Below are 20,768 nucleotides of genomic sequence, written 5' to 3' on the forward strand. Positions count from 1 at the left end.
TTTGAAAATATGGTTATATAAACATCAGAGAAAGAGAATCAGAAGGTTAAATTTAGCAGAAATTTAATCAGAAGATTAAATTTAACGAAATTGCGAGACTTAGTTACCTTCTTTGACCCAGAATATAATTTAAGCCAAGTTAACTTTACACTATAAAAAGTATGAATTAATGGTGCATGTCAAAGCAAGACCTTCAAGAGGAGATAGAGCTACCTTTCCCCTGATTTGAGAGAAGAAAGAGGGGAGGGCAGAGCAGAGAGTCTCTTGAGATATGTGTGCAAGTTTGCTTCCAGCTAAAAGTTAATGATCAGTTGCCTCTGTTCTCAGCTCTGAGCCCTGAGAAGTGGCAAACTCATGTTCTCTCTCTATTCAGGTAACTTTTAAATTATACAACTTGTACCCATGTTAAGCTACACTTTATTTCTTTTTTTGAATTTTATTTTATTTTATTTTTTTATAAAGCAGGTTCTTATTAGTTTCTATTTTATACATATTAGTGTATATATGTCAATCCCAATGCTCCCAATTCATCCCACCGCCGCCCCCACTCCGCTTTCCCCCCTACGTGTCCATACGTTTGTTCTCTACATCTGTGTCTCAATTTCTGCCCTGCAAACCGGTTCATCTGTACCATTTTTCTAGATTCCACATATATGCGTTAATATATGATATTTGTTTTTCTCTTTCTGACTTACTTCACTCTGTATGACAGTCTCTAGGTCCAACCATGTCTCTACAAATGACTCAGTTTCATTCCTTTTTATGGCTGAGTAATATTCCATTGTATATATGTACCACATCTTCTTTATCCATTCGTCTGTCGATGGGCATGACCTGGCTATTGTAAATAGTGCTGCAATGAACATTGGGGTGCATATGTCTTTTGGAATTATGGTTTTCTCAGGGTATATGCCCAGTAGTGGGATTGCTGGGTCGTATGGTAGTTCTATTTTTAGTTTTTTAAGGAACCTCCATACTGTTCTCCACAGTGGCTGTATCAATTTACATTCCCACCAAGAGTGGAAGAGGGTTCCCTTTTCTCCACACCCGCTCCAGCATTCGTTGTTTGTAGATTTTCTGATGATGCCCATTCTTACTGGTGTGAGGTGATACCTCATTGTTTTGATTTGCATTTCTCTAATAATTAGTGATGCTGAGCAGCTTTTCATGTGCTTCTTGGCCATCTGTATGTCTTCTTTGGAGAAGAAATGAACCAATCTATCCTAAACTATACTTTAGATTATAGACATTTTTTATTCCTTTAATATCAACTGATTTCATGTTCTGAGGTTAATGAAAGACAGTGAGAAAGTCTGTAAGTGTTAGCTGATAGAAAAAGATTTTGCTTTTGAGTGGTACTGAGTCAAGGCTAATGAGGTATTCTATGCTTGTATTAGGGAAATAGAGTTTTTAATGTTTTTATAAAACTAACTGTTGTCATACTTAAGCCTCTTGGCTGAAAGATGTCTTAATCACACTTACACTATATAGTACATTATATAGTCGGCCAAGTCTTCCTTAGTAAGAAAATCTAAAATTTTACTTCACACTGGAATTTTGAAAGTAACTCTGAATCTTTAATCCCTAAAATGTCATTTTAACTTGATATTAGATAACAATATCAAAAGTAATCTTATTTTTCTTATTCTAAATCATAACGATTTATAAACGTCTATGTGTACTTTGCTAAGAAACTGTAAACATGAATTGGGTTTTATTATGAGGCTTAGGTAATTTGTTCCCAAAACATTTGGGACTATATTATAGCAAGATTTGAAGTTATTTGGGGTGATGCTATCTGTATAATTTATATGTAATTAAAGACATTGCTTATTAATTTTACAGTTTTCCAAGCTGGTTTCTAAAAATAAAGGTATCTACTCTATACATTTACAGAGTAGTCACATTCCGTACTGAGTTCCCAACATAAAGAGATACATTACTTATGCCACTGGAGCCATAAATTAGATAAATGTATATATTTTCTGTTCTTTCCAAAGTGTCTGGCCATTGTTATCTTTATTCAGCAAGCATCCAAGGCCAGCAAAACTTGTTTCGGTTGTATTTAGACTCACATGATAAAGACAAGTAAACCTCAAAAGCTAAATGTTATTGTGGTGCTACTTATTGCAGATTTCCATTTATATTTCTCTTGAACTGAAATTAAATGTCAGACAGTGATTGATGATTTTGCAGTTGAAATTTGGAACTCATAGAAACCTTGAAGAACCATCACATTTTATATATGAGGATCTGGATCCAGAGAAGGAAAGTAACAAGCACTATTGAAAGTGCTGGCACTGGTATCAAAAACTCTATTTACTGGGTGACAAATAGAGTTAATGGTTTCTTAGTGTTCACGCTGTTTTTGCAAAGGAAATCATTCTTTAGTCCTCATTACATTTCCATTTGGAGGAATAGCTGTATAAGCACTGGCATTTAAGGTGTAGTTGTGCAGTGATATCTTCCAGATGCACTCTAGTGTGGCTGAAACTTTTGTTATCAATTTATTAAAACTTATATAATCCAGTCCTTTGTCTGTATATGGATTTGCTTAGGTATGTGTATGTTCTCAAGGTTAGAGAAGAGAGTTTTGCCACTTCTCCTTCCGCTCTACACTAAAGCCATGCTGACAGGTTCATAATTTATAACTTAAATATTCAGGTGGCTGAAGTTTCACTAATTAAGGAAATTTTAAATATGAGTAAAATCAGCATATGCACATATATATGAAGCATCTTCATGTAAAGTTTGAAACAATCTGCATTCAATCTAAAGATAAAACAATTATTTGACTATGATGGTCAAAAAAACTAAGTTTGAGACCCTGACAGTGTTTTTTTTTAAGTTGGGTATGTATAAATTTCTTATCATGTTTTAGCATACTCTTCAATTCACCTTTGATTATTAGATATTTATATTCAGAACCTGGCTTGCATGTATTAATATGTAGGTGCTAGTCTAATTCACTGTGTCCATTGGATATTCACCTACTTCTCAGTTTTCTACTGAGAGTATGCAAATCAAATTACCATCAAAAAGTTTGTCTCTGTTCCTTTAGCTCATTATCAGATCTACTCCAAGAATTGCTGAAAAGGTCACCAAGGTCCTTTGACAGTTACCCATAAATATTAACACACACACACATATATATATATACACACATGCACACACACATGCATGCATGCATACAGACACATAAGATCCATCTAAAAGGGAAGGAAACAGTATCAGTGCTTTCAATTCTGTAAAAGGTCTACACCCAAGGTGTTGGAAAACTTTGCTTAAAGTCCCAGCATCACAGTTAACTTGCTTTGCCAATCATGGGTAAATCACATAACCTGTAAGAGCCTCTGTGAAGTAAGCTATAAATGGGGGTTATAACAATAATAGGGCTTCCTTCACTTATTTTGTATGAGAATCATGTAAATTTATATAAAACCTTAGCTGGTAGACTCTAAATCCTTACTGAGCACTTCCTAGGGCTGCCATAACAAAGTACCACAGACTAGGTGGCTTGAAACAACAGAAAGGTATTATCTCTCAGTTCTGGAGACTAGAAGTCTGAAATCAAAGTATTGACTAGGCTGTGCTTTCTTGCAAGCTTCTGGGAGAGGATCCTTCCTTTCCTCTTCTACCTTCTGATAGACCCAGGTATGGCGGCATAACTCCAATTTATGCCTCCATCTTCACATGGCATTCTCCCTGGGTTTCTGTCTTCACATGGCCATCTTCTTATAAGGACACCTGTCATATTGGATTAGAAATCCATCATACTCCAGTATGACCTTATCTTAACTAATAACACCTACACTGGCCCTATTTCCAAATAAGGTCATATTCTGAGATTGGAGGTTAGGACTTAAACATATCTGTTTTGAGGGACACAGTTCATTCCAAAACAGGTTGCCTTCTGATACTCCCAAAACTCATGTCCTTCCCATGTAAACAATATGTTCACCCAATCCCAGTATCTCCAAAGTCAACCATTCCAGCATCAACTCTAAGTCCAAATTTTATCTCAATCAGTTGTGGGTGAGGCTTGGGGTATGGTCCAGCCAGGGCAAAATTCCTCTCCATCTGTGGTCCTGTGACGCCTAGAAAACAAGTATTCTGTTTCCAAGATACAACAGTTAGACAGATATAGAATAGACATTCTCCTTTATAAAGGGAGAAATTGGAAGGAACAAAAGGATCACTAGTCCAAAACTCTAAAGTAGCTTTTCAGCTTAGCTGGACAAATTCCATTAGTTTTAAAACCTGAGAACAATTCTCTGTGGCTTGTTGCTCTGTCCTCTGGACCTGCTGGGGTGACCCCAACCCTAAGCCCTGCCTCCTAGAATGGGAGAGGCAGCTTCACCCTCTGGAACTGAACTGGTCCTTAGCTGAGGTATCTCCATCTGTGGTTCTCCCCTCAGAGTCATTCTTCCTTGATTTCATCTTACCTCCGTTCCTTTGAATCCATGCTGACAGTACTTCTGCTGGTACAAAATGTTTAAAACCATTGTCTGCCTCTTGTGCAATTCACGGGGGTTCTCAGACAAGACAGAGACAAGAGGGTTCTCCACAGATCTTTTCTGGATTCCTGCATCTTGGTCCCTGGCTTCTGACGAGTTGGTTGATTGGATCCATGAGTCACACACCTAATCCCTTTAGGAAATGGTTGTTCTTGACTGTTTCCAGAGTACACTATTTGGATAGGCTGAGGATTTTCCAAATCATCACGTTCTGGTTCCTTCTTGCTTAACCATTTCTTCAATTGCTTCAATTTTTGTCTTCTCCCATTGTACTATGCAAAGCAAGGAGTGACCAGGCCATGCCTCCCACACTTTGTTGGAAGTGACATCCTCAGCTCAGTGTCCAGTTTTATCACTTACAAGTTCTACTTTCCACCCAAAAGAAGAACACAATTCAGCCACGTTCTCTGTCACAAGGTCATCTTTCCTTCAGTAACCAATAACATATTTCTTATTTCTATCTGAAACCTCAGCAAAGGCATCTTCAACATTCATATTTCTAGCAATATTCTGGTCAAGACAATCTATGCTTTTACAGTCAAACTCCTCAGAACTCTTCCAGCCTCTACCCATTACCCAGTTCCAAAGCCACTTCCAAATGTTTAAGTATTCTTCACAGTAACTTTCCATTTCATGGTACCAAAATTTGTCAGGGTTCTCCAGAGACACAAAACCAAGAGATTAATTGTAAGGACTTGGCTCACATGATCATGGAGGCTGGCAAGTCTGAAATTTACAGGGCAGGCTGGCAGGCTGGCAATCCATGTAAGAGTTGATGTTGCGGTCTTGAGTCCAAAGTTCATAGGGCCAGCCAGCGAGCTGGAAACAGACAGGATTTTTATGTTACAGTCTTGAGGCAGAATCCTTTCTCTTTTGGGAAACCTCAGTTTTTGCTTGTATGGCCCTCAACTGATCAGATGAGGCCCACCCATCTTACTTACTGGAAGTCAATTGATTGTAAATGTTAATTACATCTACAAAAATACCTTCACAGCAATATCTTGACTGGTATTTGACCAAACAGCTGGGTATCATAGCTGAGTTGACATATCAAATTAACCGTCACATGGGGGTAGTATAGGAGAAAGGATATGGAGAAGCATTTGATTTTTTTCTGCAAAATGCTTCTTTCTTCCTGTCATTTTTTTTTTAGATAAGAGACTTGACTGGAAATTTTCTAGGGAAACTAATATTTTGCCACCTCAGCCTTCCTTCCTTCTTTTATGACTTATTCTCAGTGTGATACTGGCTGCTTAGAAGGTATTGGAGACTTGAATCTGTATATTGGAGACCAAAATCCATGTATAATGCATTTTTCTGTCTCCTACCCAACCAGATAGTTCTGTTAAAATAACTTGAACATTATCACTATTAAAGAATAGTTATATAACTTTTAACTTTTAATAGCAATATAACTTTTTATTGTTTACTGTGTGCCTCTACATCTCTTTCATTTTGAACTTGTCATGCACACTGCAGCCTCAGGACTTTTGCATATGTTCTTCCCTCTACCAGAACTCTTCCTCCAGGCAACCTTATATTTTATACTGACACCTATTTTTGGTTATTTGTTTAAAAGTCACTTTCTCAGTGAGGCTGTCCCCGGGAGGCATTTTCTGACCAAAAGATTTAACATTGCACCATTCTACCCCCAGCTTTCCATTACTCCCTTTTGGGTTTCATTTTACTCCATAGAGGTTATCATCATGGGAAATACTTTTCATTTCGTTGTTTCTTCTTTGCCTTCACCTATTTTTCTACTAGAAGGTAAGCGGTACGCGGGCCCCTCACTGCCATGGCCTCTCCCGTTGCGGAGCACAGGCTCCGGATGCGCAGGCTCAGCGGCCATGGCTCATGGGCCCAGCTGCCCTGTGGCATGTGGGATCCTCCCGGACCGGAACACGAACCCGTGTCCCCTGCATCGGTAGGCGGACCCTCAACCACTGCGCCACGAGGGAAGCCCAGCCTGTTTTTTTTTTTTTTTATCGCTATTCTCAGTGCCTAGAATAGTGCCAAGCACATAGAATGTACATAATATGGTTACTTATTGAATAATTAAATCTTATCTTAGTTCCTTAAGTCCTAATTCCTTATAGATGCAATGGAGACCCATGCTTTTCTCCTCTGCTATTGCTCGCCTTCCCTCCTTCCCTGTGCCCTGTAGTAATAGCCTTGCTGAATTTGGGGTTTATCATTCTCATTCGTAGTTTTATATTATTACTATATATGAATGTTTCATATATAATATTTTATAAAGTTTCTATTAGTTATCAGACCTCATATATTGGTGTACTGAATTTGTCCTCTTATCACATGCTTCGTTTATTTGAGATGGCTCAAACATATAACTTGAGCTCATCCAATTTAACTCTGTATATTCCATTCTGTGAATATACATACTTTAATTATCATTCTCCTATTGATAGACATTTAAATTCTTTCTAATTTTTTAAACTCTTATTTCCACACTGCTATAAACATTTGTTTATATGTCTTCTTGTGCAAAAATGTGCACACCTAGAAGAGAAATTGATGATTGTAAGATATGCATAGCTTCAACAAGCAGTTTTTGAAGTATAGGAGAGTAACCACTGCTCCACATTCTGTGCTTGTTTGGAAACTATAGACATCTAGGATGTAAGCCATGGAGTAGCTTCGTTTGATTTTTGTTGCAAAGTTATGCCTGGGTCCCATTGACTCCAATGTAAAAAAAAAAAAAAAAAAAATTGTCCCAGGTGGTGATGGGCAACAGTTTTATCTCCCATTTTGCATGGAGTCCTTTAAGTCCCCTCTATCACGAAGATGAACTTCTGCTTCATTGATGGTTCCAGATTCCAGCAGCCTCATTGTTTCACCACACGATGCTTCTGACATGGAGATGTTTATTGTTGTTGTTACTATAATTATCATTTGGTTAGTTATTTAATTTGATTATCCCTTTTCAGATTTTATTTTTCATCACCATTATATCCAAATGAAAATTTACAGAAATATCTTGACCTGTTGGCTGACTTTTGACTAAATTTGAATAGCAGATAATTAAGACTAAAGAGGTTGGCAGTTCTGTATTGCCTATTGTAATAGGATAGATCTGCTTTGTGTTCTAATTATGTGGGTTGCAAAAATGACATTATTATATAAAAATCAAAGAGCCTTACTTGTATTCTTACCTAGATAGAAGGCTGTGCCATGTCTGTACTAATATGGTTTTGCAAGAGTAGTTTACAATAGTACAAGAGCTTTAATTCAAATGCAGTTTTGGATCTAGTCAGCTATTTGAACCAAAGCTTTAATAAAGCTGTGGAATTCTATACTATAAAGTATAAAAGAGTTGACTCTGACTTGGGGTATTTTGTAAGCAGGAAGTTTCCATTTCTATTACCTCTATCATAAAATAACTTAAAAGGCTCTTATAAAATTTAGGAATTTTAAGCAGTGTAGTGAGCATGTCAGGATGATTTTGCTACATAATCTTCCCATGTATAATGAACCTAACCTGTTGGATAGAATTTTTAGCATTTTATATCTGAGTGCAGAAGAGCAACAACCAAAAATGATGAGTTAGTTTTGGCACAATTAATATGGAGCTGATCTTTCTGACAGTAATTGGTAAATAGATTCACTTGTTTCTCGAGACTAGTTGTGGAATATACTAGTAGGACCAAGTCATCAACATAGAATAAATACTGAAGATGAGACTCCCATGATGTTGAACAAAATTAAGCCTAACTCAGGAAGGAGACGCACTGTGTTACTTATAAACTAGACCAGGTGCCAGTGAATATGGGTTTTTGGTCCACTAGTGGTCCTTATTAGTGTATTTAATTTTTTTTAGCAATAAAACATTTTACATTAATGTTTATTAATACTTTTTTTCTCTTCAGTGTAGGCTATAGTGATAGAAATAGGCTAAAATGATAGAAGTAGTGAATAACTGTCTCATATAACCTAGGAGGATATTGGCAACAATGAAGAAAATTTCACATATCCATTTCTTACCCATGACACTGAACTTAATATTGGTAACACTTTATAAAGATGAAACTACGTGTTTCATTCAGTGTATCACTTCTTCCAAGTGACTTCAGGCTCTTTTGGACTCTGCTGTAATATTTTCTGCAGCATCATTCGTTGTCTTACAGAAAGAGTCAGTTTTATCTGTTAGCTCTCTAAGTATCTCTCTTACTAGGAACCTTTGCAAAACATTCTTGTCAGAATCATTTTTTCTCATTTCTTTTCACTTGACTAAATCATCTCGTCATTCAAGACTCAACCAAAATATGTTTATGATCTCCTCAGGCTGGTTTAATTGTACCTCCAAATACAATAGTTATTATCATAGACCAGTTTTCCTCAACTAGAGTTTGATGAAAAAAATTAAACCTTTGATGAGAAAATTAAACCTAATGACATAAGTCTTAGAATGGATTAAATTAACTTACCTCCCATGCATTAAGGTGCATAATATTTATGTAACATCATTAGGAGAACTAAGAAAATGGTCACTCAGATCATTTTCTGTGTTTGATGGTTCAGATAGCTATAATTTTCCTCCTTATTTGTTGTTGTCTTCAAATAACTGTATACTCTCTGAAGGAATGGACTGCATCTTGTTCCATCATTGTACCCCTAATGCTAACACATTGAACTCCTTCCATGTAGGAGTTGTTTGATAAGTATTTGTGAAATGAATGATAGAAAGAAAGAAGGTTCTTCTGGAAGAACTTTAATGGTAGAACTGTATAAGGTGATTTATATCTCAGTGTCCAAGGAGGGATATGTGAACCTAGGTCACATACGAAGTAGTGTTAAATTTGAAGGGTCCGGTCAGGTGGGGAGAGTGGTTGTAATCAGTGGTTACAGTCCTGAGCTCTCAGGTCATGTTACTCATAAGTGAGCTAGTCTGGGTCAGCAAGAATGAAGATGGGACAAGGCCACATGTCTCATTATCCAGCAGGTTAGCATTGGTTCCTTTCAGGTAGTGATGACAAGGGTTCCAAGAACAGCAAGAGAAGAGGGGCTCAAATACACAAATGGTTTTCAAGTAACTACTTGTTTCATATCTGCAATTGTCTCTTTAGCCACAATGTCATGGACTGAATATTTGTGTCTTCCCCAATTCTTATGTTGAAGCCTTAACCCCCAAAGTAATGGTATTTAGAAATGGGGGCCTTTGGGAGGTAATTAGTTTATGAGGTTGGATAAACAGAGGCACCAGAGAGCTTAATCTCTCTTGGTCTGTACCCATGTACCAAGAAAACGCAGTGTAAGCACACAGTGAGGAGGCAGCTTTCTGCACACCAAGAAAAAGGCTTTGAGCAGAACCTGACCATGCTGGCACCCTGATCTGGGACTTCTAGCCTCCAGAAGTGTGAGAAAATAAATTTCTGTTGTTTAAGCCACCCAGTCTGCCACCCAATCTATGATATTTTGTTATGGCAGCCCACACAGACAAATACACATAGCAAGTCACATGGCCAGGCCCAGAGTAAATGTGAAGAGGAATCATTTAAAGAGGTAGATACTATAGGGAGGGGAATAATTTGAGGCCAATTTTGCAATCTATCATAATTGCATCATAGTCTTTAAGTACATATGATGCATGTAGGTATCATAAATTAACAAATTATGCTTCTTTGGATGTAGACTTTTTTTTTTTTTTAAAGTGAATCCTTTAGAAAAAATGACCTGGAGTCAGATATTCTGATGTTCTTCAGTGCTTACACATTATGCACTTACTTATAAAGTGCGTTTCAGAACTATTATGTGTTTTACTAGTTTTGCAGGCTATCCCATATTTCCCGGTGGATACATACATGAGACCAACTGACAATGCAAGCTATATTACTCATTAAATCCGCCTTCACATAATCTGTTCAGAACTTAAAGTTTCTATTATTTCATTGTCTATTGACCTTCAGGCAAATCGTTAAGAAATTTATGAGGGTAGCAGCATGAATATGTGTTCCCAAATGTCTCTTGGGTAAAATATGACTCATGGTTTTCTTGCTCCTGAAATGATTAAGCAAGAAACCTGAAGTTGACAGCAGAGTCATTGTACAGATTGGTGTTTTCAATGACTAATATTTGACAGAGTTTGCTTCTGATTTATTATGCTGCTAGGTAAAAACAATTTACCTCAAGGTAAATTTTTTAGTATTTTTACTATGCTCTTTCACTAATTGGATGAAAAAGTTCAATTTCTTTTATATTGAGTAACATGCATTTTGAATAAACTAATCATTTTAAATTAAACTTTAATTTTTTAAAAATATAATTTTAATGTGTTTTTTTAGTAGGTTCATGTGGTCCTGCTCTTTTCTTTTTTGATGCCATGTAGCTCCTGCTTTTCTTTTGCTTGTTCCTAACAGTAAGCCTAATACCTATATAAAATCTATTTAGTAATTATTGGATTTTTATTATCATTCATTTATTCAAGCACAGCAACTATACTTGAAAAACAATCATAGACAATAAGGTCAGCCTTTACTAATAACTGAGCTTGTAATTCCTGGAAAATAGAAAACTAGGAAATCATTTTTCTCTTACTCCTTAAGAGTACTTTGAATAATTATAGTGTTTTAAATTTATGTTTTAAAGAATTAAAGTACATTATGTTAAGAAAGGAAACAATGCAATAAATGGAAATGGAGGAAGGGAAGATAATATACAATTACTTCCTACAGTATCTTCATCTACTAACCAGAAAAAAAACATTAATATTTATTATACAGCTTCTATACCGCATGTACTTTTTGATAATTACAGATTTTAAGTAACATTTACATTAATTAGAACATTTCTTAAAGCTGAAGTGAGTCTCTTATAGGAAGCATATAGTTGGGTCTTCTTTTGTCCATTTAGCCATTCTATACCATTTGATTAAAATTTTAATCCATTTACATTTAAAGTAACTATTAATGGATGAGGACTTACTAACACCATCTTGTTAATTATTTTTTGACTAATTTGTAGCTCCCTTATTCCTTTTTTCTGTCTTGCTGTCTTCTTTTAGGAACTGATGATTTTCGTTAGTAGTATGTCTTAATTTAATTCTCTTGACCTTTTATGTGTCATCTGTAGCCTTTTGCTTTGTGGTTACCATGAGGCTAACATAAAACCTCTTATAGATATAATGGTCTATTTTATGATGATAATTTAACTTCTGTTGCATACAAAAACCCTTTACTCTCCATTCCCCACTTTATGTTTTTGATGTCACAAATTACCTCTTTTTATATTATGTATCCATTAACAGATTTTTGTAGCTATTGTTATTTTTAATAAGTCTGCCCTTCTCTCTGTCCCCATGGCTCCTGCTTTGTGATGGCTTTTCTAGATTACTGCAATAAAATTTAACTACTTTGTTGATACATCCTCTGTCTCCCTTCAACCATCTTCTCTGACCTATCTCCAGGATTATTTTCTAAAATACAAACTAACTAAACCATTCCTTTGCTCCAAAAGCAGAATATAATTTCCAAAACTTTAAGATGAATAGACTATGTACCCTTCTACTCTTATTTCTCTCCAGTCATATCATGGTGTCATGCTGTCTCTCATTTCTAGGACATACCAACTGATTTTTTTTTTGGTCACCTAACACTCGCAATCTCAACCTATCTCAGTCCATCCCAGGAGAGGCTCCCGTTCATCTTTCAAGACTCAGCTCACCCAAATCAGATTTACTTCAACTCCTCTTGAGACTGTTTCTTGACTATCACCATATAGTCTAGGTTTTCCTCCTCTTAGCCTCATAGAAATCTGAATTTACCCATCTAATGATGTTTACTGTAATCATCCACTTCATAATTTACCTACTAGATTGAGTTATTTTATAGGTCTGGGACAATATCTTATGTCTTAGTCATCTTTATATTTCCAATGTCTGGCCCATTCTTTGGCATGAAATGAGATGCCCAGTAAATGTTAAGCGAGTGAATGAATGAATGAACCCTGGAAACAAGATATGAAAAACAGTGTTCTACTTTGATTTCATCATCAGGGAAGAATTAGAATAAAGGAAGAAGCTTGGTAAGGTTTATCGCTAGGAATAAGAGCTCAGAATAGAAAGAGCTCATTTCCACTTTAATTATCATCTCAGAGAGAGGCAGGATCTGTATTGAAGACCAGACCAGCACAGTTAATACAGCATAAGCAGTGAATCTTATACATTTTAATAATTTTTACTATTTCCATGTGTTTCCCCACAGTGATGATTAGTACTAACCTGAAAAAGAAAGGAGGAATCAAGGAAAGGCAGGTTTAAGGAGACTCTCCCGCTTTGAGTTCACGACTGCAAAAGTAGAACTTTTACAAAGGACAGAGAGGCAATGGGACATGAAGATTAGAAAACAGGCTGAGTCCCTGGGACCCACAGCCAAGAAAAAGTGAAGCAAGGGAGAAGTGAGTTTGTCCTGAGAGCTTTCAAGAACACTGGGGCTGAGCATCGTAGAGCGTGGGGGGCATTTTCCAATATAGTGTTTCCATATAATAGTTAACCGGATTTGAAAAACAACCTTGAACTTTATAGAAATTATATCTAGTCTTATTTCTCGTAGACTGAGAATGAATTATCTTGATTGCTGTTGTATTTTGGATTGAGAAGAAGGCAGGGAGGAGAGAAGGACGTTCTTCAGCTTCTACTCCCTAGAAGCAAGTAAAACAAGAATTCCTTCACATTTAACTTTTATCGGCTGCAATGTTTGCAAACCCTTTTTTGTTTACCCCTACCCCTGGACAAGTATTCTCTATCATAGTACCCTGTTTATCTTTTTATACAAGGCATCAACCTGTAATTGTCTTGTTTATATTTGTAACTTTCTTTTTACATCTCTTCTTCACTAAAATATACGTCCATGGGTCAGAATTTGTTTTGTTCAGCACTGTAGCCACTGTGTTTGGCACACAGCAGGCTTTCAGTTGATATTTGTTGAATGTTGACTGAATATGGAGTCAGATTGCTATTAATAATCTCAGTTTTTCTGACTCTTCACCCTTCATTTGACTTCACAAGGACCTTGGATTCTCCAAAAAGTCTCCTACCAAATATTTCTGGGAATCACATGAGATCAGAGGGAGATCAAATGAGTTTTCCACTACTGTTTCTCACCATTTCTAATGCCCTCAGTGGAAACATTGCCGATAGAAAGGACCATATTTCCTGATGCTTCTGCAGTAAGTAATTCCCCAGGACCCAAATCTGGGGTACAGGCTATAATGGCCAAATTGCCCCCTGTCTAAATCTTCACCAAATTTTATCATCTGAATCTTAAACCATCACTGTGTAAAAGCCTCAAAATCTCTCAGGAAAATAGCTGCTTTAGCTTCTGTCTTGAAACTCTGTCCCCTGGAACCTTCAGGCTGGACAGTGTGGGCACCATGCCAACCATCTTGTCTATTGTTTTACTCTCTCCTGGGTATCCATACATTCTTTCTCTACCTATGGCCACATAGCACAACAAATAAAACAAAATTGTCAATTCATGCAAATAGATTCCTAGAATCATCTTCAGTTCACTAGCTCTGTAAGAATAGTTTGGAACCTCAGTTTTACCTGTTTCAGAACAAACTCTCTGCATAAATAAATATACTGTTCTCCTCTGAATCTAGAAACCTTCATGGCTCATTGCAAACATTTTAAAAAATAGAACTGCTTCAAAAATTGTAGAAAAATTGTTAACGTTTTTTCCTAACCAAATTATCTACTATAATAATTTCCCTGTTCACCAGGCGGAGCATACAAACTAGAGCAAGGTGCAGGCATGGTGGGGAATGAAGAGGGATGAAGAGTGGTTCTCATTTTGCAGCCCCTTTTAAGGTCAAGTGTGACTGAACATAATATTGCAAATAGTTATTCAACCTACAGCATTTCTTAATCTCTTATATTTGGATGGGGATCTCTCTGTTACTCCTTTGAGGGGGTCAGCTGTGGGAATAACTGGAACCAATGACATTCAGGTCATTTTTTTCTTAGATCCCTGAGGAACATGGCTTAGTCGGTGCAAACTCCTCCCAGGATAGGGTTAGGTTGAGAGAAGTACTTTTGGGAGATTAATTCTGAAGAGAAGCTTGGTGTATGGAGAGGTGTGGGAGGGAAGGATGGGAAACTGAAGTTGAGAGAGTCCCTTAGGGGACTGTGAGGGGAACAGGGGCGTGAACCATGGTGGTAAAGAAGAGGAATGGAAAGAAAGACGCATTCAAGAGCTATTAAAGAAAAAAGACATATGCAAGAAAGGGGAAGAAGAAAGGACTCAGGGTCTTTCAGCCTAGGTACCAACTCTTATTACAATTAACAGACTTAGGGGCATTCAACATTTCTGTGGGGACATCCTTCTGAAAATGTCTAGGAAGCTATAAGAAATGAAGAATTATAACTTAGGAAAAGGACTGACACAGGGGATGGAGAATTGGAACACACCAAGTATAAAACATTAGCTGAATTTATAAAGGTAGAAGGTATCATGGAGAGCATGTAAATAGAGAAGAGAGTCAACAATATAACCTTTATGAGAACTTACACATGTTGGACCTGAAGAGAAAAACTAGCCGTGGGAGAAGGTGTAGGGATATAGTGAGATAGAAGCCAAAGTCTCAAGTACAAGGTCCAATGAAGTAATTGCTAAATACCATATAAAATTTTAATGAGATGAGGCCTAGTGGATTTGGAGATTAGGAAGTCATTGCTCATCTTTAAGAGAAAATTTATTCAGTGAAGTTTGAGAGAGAGAAGAGAAGGTCTTACATTAGCAAGGAATTAGGAGTAGGTGGTAAGAAAAAAGAGGTTACAGAGAAGGATGGCCCTTGTGTGAAGTTTTGAAGTGAAGATGAAATATAGTGACAGCACAAGAAAAATAGAGGCTCTAGAGAAGGTTATGCTTTCCTACTATTTTTAGGCTTGAGGAGATTAACAGTTTGTAAGCTAAAGAAAAAAAAAACAGAAAAGACATTAATTAAAAGTGTGAAAATTATTGGAGCCAAATCCCATATGACAGGCAAGAGAGACTTCATTAACAATGAAGAGAAATATCTTATGATATCGCTTATATGCTGAATCTAAAAAGAAATGTTGCAAAAGAACTTATTTACAAAACAGGAACAGACTCACAGACTTAGAGAAGGAGCTTATGGTTACGGGGTGGGGGGGGGGGAAGGGGAGGAAGGGTTAGATGGGGAGTTTGGAATTGACCTGTACACACTGCTATATTTAAAATGGAGGCTCAAGAGGGAGGGAATATGGGGATATCTGTATGCATATGGCTGATTCACTTTGTTGTACACCAGTATTGTGAAGCAATTATACTCCAATAAAGATCTATTAAAAAATAAAAATAAAATGGATAATCAACAAGGACCTACTGTATAGCACAGGGAACTCTGCTCAATATTATGCAACAACCTAAGTGGGAAAAGAATTTGAAAAAGAATAGATACATGTATACGTATCACTGAATCACTTTGCTGTACACCTGAAACTAACACAACACTGCTAATCACCTATACTCCATATAAAGTAAAAAGTTAAAAAAAAATGATAAGTAAATGGATAGCATGAGAAAACAAGAGGGATGCCTTTTTCTCTAGGACCCAACTGGAAGGAAAGGTTTGTTTCCAATGGCGGTAAAACATAGGAATCCCCTTCCTGTTTTTCCCAGGTTTGGAATGTTGGCATTCCTGTGAGCAGAGCAGAAAGGATGGCAGCCTGTGACTCCTATCAGCTACTTCCCATGCTGTCTGTCAGACTGGGATGTGTGGGACTGGCAAACAAGAAGTCAGAGAAAGCATCGCGCTCTCTTGTGGAGCGTGAAGGAATGTAAAGGAAGTGTTAGGGCAAGGAAGTGAGAACTCTTCATCCAACCTGCAACAAAGTTAGAACAAACCTGAGTGAATAGCCTGGAACAGAATGGTCTGCAGTCAGGCAGGAGCATATCTGGTCTGGGAGAATGAGTTGATGCTAGGATGTAAGGGGAAAGGGCAAGGCGGAAACAAAATTAAACTAATAAAATAATTTAAAGGTAGAGAAATTAAATTAGGATCAAGATGATGCTTGGGCTTATTGATATCTTCCCTGCCCAGTTGGCAGCCAAACCTGAAAGAAGGGAGCCTGCAGGCCTTTAGGAGAAAGCTAAGGGGGAGAAAGATGGATGCGGCGTGCAAAGGCGAAACGTTTCCCGTAATTTCATTCCTTCTAATTTGGTGTAGTACAAGTGTGTCATCAATTCTCAGAGGACTGTGTTTGTTTGTGTATTTTTGTGGGATTCACAGTCTTGACTAATACAGTAAGGAAGAGGGAAGGAGAAAGAGTTTTTCTTTTCTCTGCATTTGGGATGATGCTCCTTTCTGGTGACCTTCTAGAAGTGACAAGCAGGATTGAACCAACTGATTTCTTTTCAGCGGCTCCTGTAGCTCTTATCTAGGTTATATTTAACTTTGGGTTCATTTTTGTTCCAGTCAGCACGACTTCATTATCGGTGTTCACTGAATATCATAACAGTAACATCCAATTCTAAATACGAGGGCTTGAAATAGCGAATTCTGTGGAGCTTCACAGGGAGGTTTCCTTAGAGAGAATCGTCATGGCGAGTCTTTACGATGTCATAAAACGTGACGAAAGTGATCACTTTCAGCTCTGCCTGTTTCAGCTAGGTTTTATCGATCCTTCATAAGAAATGACTGCAGTTAACATTCCCACGATGTCACTGTCATAAAATTTATATATGTTTGACAAGAGGAATACCTTTTGGCATGTTTGTAAATAGTCAACTCATACATTATTAATGATACCTTTAGTGACTAATTTCTATTGAATGTGATATTTTTATCGACCAATACATGATTGACATGATTCCCATTTGGTAGTTGTACAATATAATTTTTTTATTTAAGTGTATAATATTTGGCAAATATGGGAACTAAAAACATATAGTGTATGAATTGAAATATTACATCATTCTTTAAAACATTTAAAATATATAATAGGTGAGGTGCTGTTTTCATTCTATCTTTGAAAAAATATCTTCATGTGATTTATTGGCAACACTGAACCAAATTGTCCCACTTTTATGGGAACATATTCTATTAAAGAACATGGAAGTATGCTTCAATATTTTATCTTAATAAATAAATGAAAAACTATTCAAATATATACCAGTTCCTTTGAGGATCTTGTACAATAACTTTTATGGTAACTAAATTGTGATTTGGGAATTGAATAAAATTCCAAGCACACTTAAGGAACTAATACTTGGCCTCTAGAAGCCTCTGTATTTCATTAAACACGTGACCCTGTCTGTGTATGTAATGGAATTCCTTCAGATGACTCTTTCAAAAGAACTTTTCTCATTCAGCCCATAGTTTGTAGAATCTTGTAAAACTTGCTCAATTAATGTCTATCTGTTCATTACTTGTTTTTGAACAGCAGATTTTTCCCAGAGAAGAGAAGAAATTTGTATTTCACATGTTAAGAAAGTCTATTAAATAGAACTATGTGTTTTAGTATCATAGAATCAAAAATGAGCTGAAAGGGACCTCAGATAACACTTAATCCTGCTCTGGCTTTTCACAAATAAGGAAACTAAGAGCCAACGTGAATGTCACTTGCTTATAGGGTTATAACACTTTTGTGACATTTATTATATGTATTTACATTTTCCATGGTGTTATATCCTATACGTGACATAAAGCAAGTTACAAGATATTGGAGTTATTTCAATCACTTGGTCATTTGACATTTCCAACAGTCACTCTTCCTTTCCGTCCAAGGTGATAGTACATTTTATAGTATAATGTTTTGAAGAGTATTTTTTAATTAGTTGGTTTCAGTTAGTGCAAATAGTAACACTCACTTCTTTGCGAGGCTGTAAATATACTGAATTATAGAAAATCTGAGTTTGTTAGAACTTCAGGGACTACACCATTGGTCTCTTTTCTACCCCCGCTCCTAAATATTTTTCAAACTGAAAGAATTTACTGGGATCTGACTTAGCCTGTAAGAGATGCTAAGAAAAGGTACAAAAGCCACACCGTTGGTTTGGTCTTTTCCTTGCTTTAGTAACCTTTGGATTTAGTTTTTGCCCTGAGGGAGTGTCTTCACTTGAGAAAGTTTTACCAAGCGAAAGATGGGTGGGGGGCTGGGGGATGTGTCTTTCAATCCTGCAAGTCCTATAATACAGGCATTGTGCCTTTTCTCTTCTCATCCCTGCTTGCAAACAGATCAAATCTATCATGACTTCATTGCCTCTCCTAGTACTTATTAAACAGGGCTAATAACCACCAACTAATGCTACCAACATATTTTCTCCTTATCTCTTGTCCCAGAACCCGAACTGCATTGTGTGTATTTTCTGCCTCTTTTAAGATATCATAGGCAAAATTTTACCAAATATTTTACGTTTTTCTAACCTCTTCTAACAGGGTCCTCACCACCAGCTGTCCATCTCTAAAGCCAATGCCACATATTTTAGGATTTCGTTTTAAACACCCAACCTCAAATTTTGTTGGGGCTGACAGCAACAGATATTTATTTCTTGTTTTTGCTACTTGAAAGCTATGGATCAGCTATCACTCTGGTTGTCTCTGGTGGGCTTGGCTGACCTCCAAACATACTCTTATTTTTAGCGACCCAGACTAAAGGGACACGTTCTCAGATTGGAAGGTAAAGACTACAGGTGTAAAGTCAAAACATGCAAACATTTTAAGCTCACTCTTGGACATGGACTATACATCATTGGCTTTATTCATTGACAAAACAAGTCCAAAGTCAGGCGGTATGGAGTATACTTGGCCTGCAGAGAAGCATGACAAGGATGGGTAGGGGGCAAATAATTACTATCAAAAAATAAAATTAAAAATTTAATTCACTTGTAAGTGTATAGTAGAAGAAACAACTGATAACTTGACTAGTTTCCGAAGAGTTTCACAGCCCTTCTCTTTGAAGTTTAAATCCTGACCACTAATACCATTTTCTTGAATCTGCTGAATGGTTACTTTTCTGTGGGCTCCAGCTTTTGTTTCCTCTTCCTATTTTGGCAAAATTACCAAATTAGCAACTAATTGAGTGTCTCCTGAAGTCTTTGGGAAGCACACAGCTGGAATGGATGGAGGGCAGAAAACTCAGGCAAGTGACCACAAGCAAAGCAAGTATTCGAACAGGCAAAACACAGGAGGGTGGAGAGGGGGTGGTGATATGAACACTTCAAGCAGTTCATGACTGAAAATTAACATGAAGACAATAGAAAGTGTATAGCTCTTAACTCTGTAAGGGCCTAGTTCAAAACAAATGCTGCAGGTGGACTTAAAAGATAGTTGACATGGTTGAATTTCATTTTCATTGTCTGAAAAATGGAGGTAATAGCTACTAAACAGAATTACAAGGAAATTTATGTTAAAGTATCAACTGTCTTACTCAGTGATGCTTACTTGTAACAAAATAGGTAACAGTAAATGTTATTTATATAGGTAATTGGTAATCAGCTAATGTAATTTATATCTAAATTTAAGTGTGGGGACCATCTCTGGGTATATTCTTTACAACTTATGCAAGAGCCTCATAATCTCATTTAGGCATAACTAAAAACAAAATGACATAAAACAAACAAAAAGGGAACTTAAAAAATGGAGGTGAGGGGCTTCCCTGGTGGCGCAGTGGTTGAGAGTCCGCCTGTCGGTGCAGGGGACATGGGTTCGTGCCCCGGTCCGGGAAGATCCCACATGCCGTGGAGTGGCTGGGCCCGTGAGCCATGGCCGCTGAGCCTGCGCGTCCGGAGCCTGTGCTCCGCAACGGGAGAGGCCACAGCAGTGAGAGGCCCGCGTACCGCAAAAAAAAAAAAAAAAAAAAAAAAAAAAAATGGAGGTGAGGTCTTTAAATAAAATACAGCTTCCAATTTCACTATATAACCTTACATTTTTTAAATGGTTGTAGACTAGTTAAAATTAAAATATTTTTCAAAGTAGTTATAAAACCCCAAACTAGGGCAAATCATTAAACGTATAATATTAACTTAAAGTATTTTATATATCAGGATATTACAGGGGACTTCCCTGGTGGCGCAGTGGTTAAGAATCCACCTGCCAATGCAGGGGACACGGGTTCAATCCCTGGTTTGGGAAGATCCCACATGCTGCAGAACAACTAAGCCCACACACCACAACTACTGAGCCTGCGCTCTAGAGCCTGCGAGCCACAACTACTAAGCCCATGTGCCACAACTACTGAAGTCCGCGTGCCTAGAGCCCATGCTCCGCAACAAACAA

The 20,768-nt window shown here is 37.2% G+C and overlaps 1 protein-coding gene across 8 annotated transcripts in view; it reads left to right on the forward strand.

The window, feature by feature from the left end:
• SLC16A7 (solute carrier family 16 member 7) overlaps window positions 1-20,768 on the forward strand; it is a 160,605-nt gene that overhangs the window by 67,934 nt on the left and 71,903 nt on the right. The window lies entirely within an intron of this gene.

The sequence above is a fragment of the Orcinus orca genome, chromosome 11, assembly GCF_937001465.1.
Source record: "Orcinus orca chromosome 11, mOrcOrc1.1, whole genome shotgun sequence".
Lineage (NCBI taxonomy): Eukaryota > Metazoa > Chordata > Mammalia > Artiodactyla > Delphinidae > Orcinus > Orcinus orca.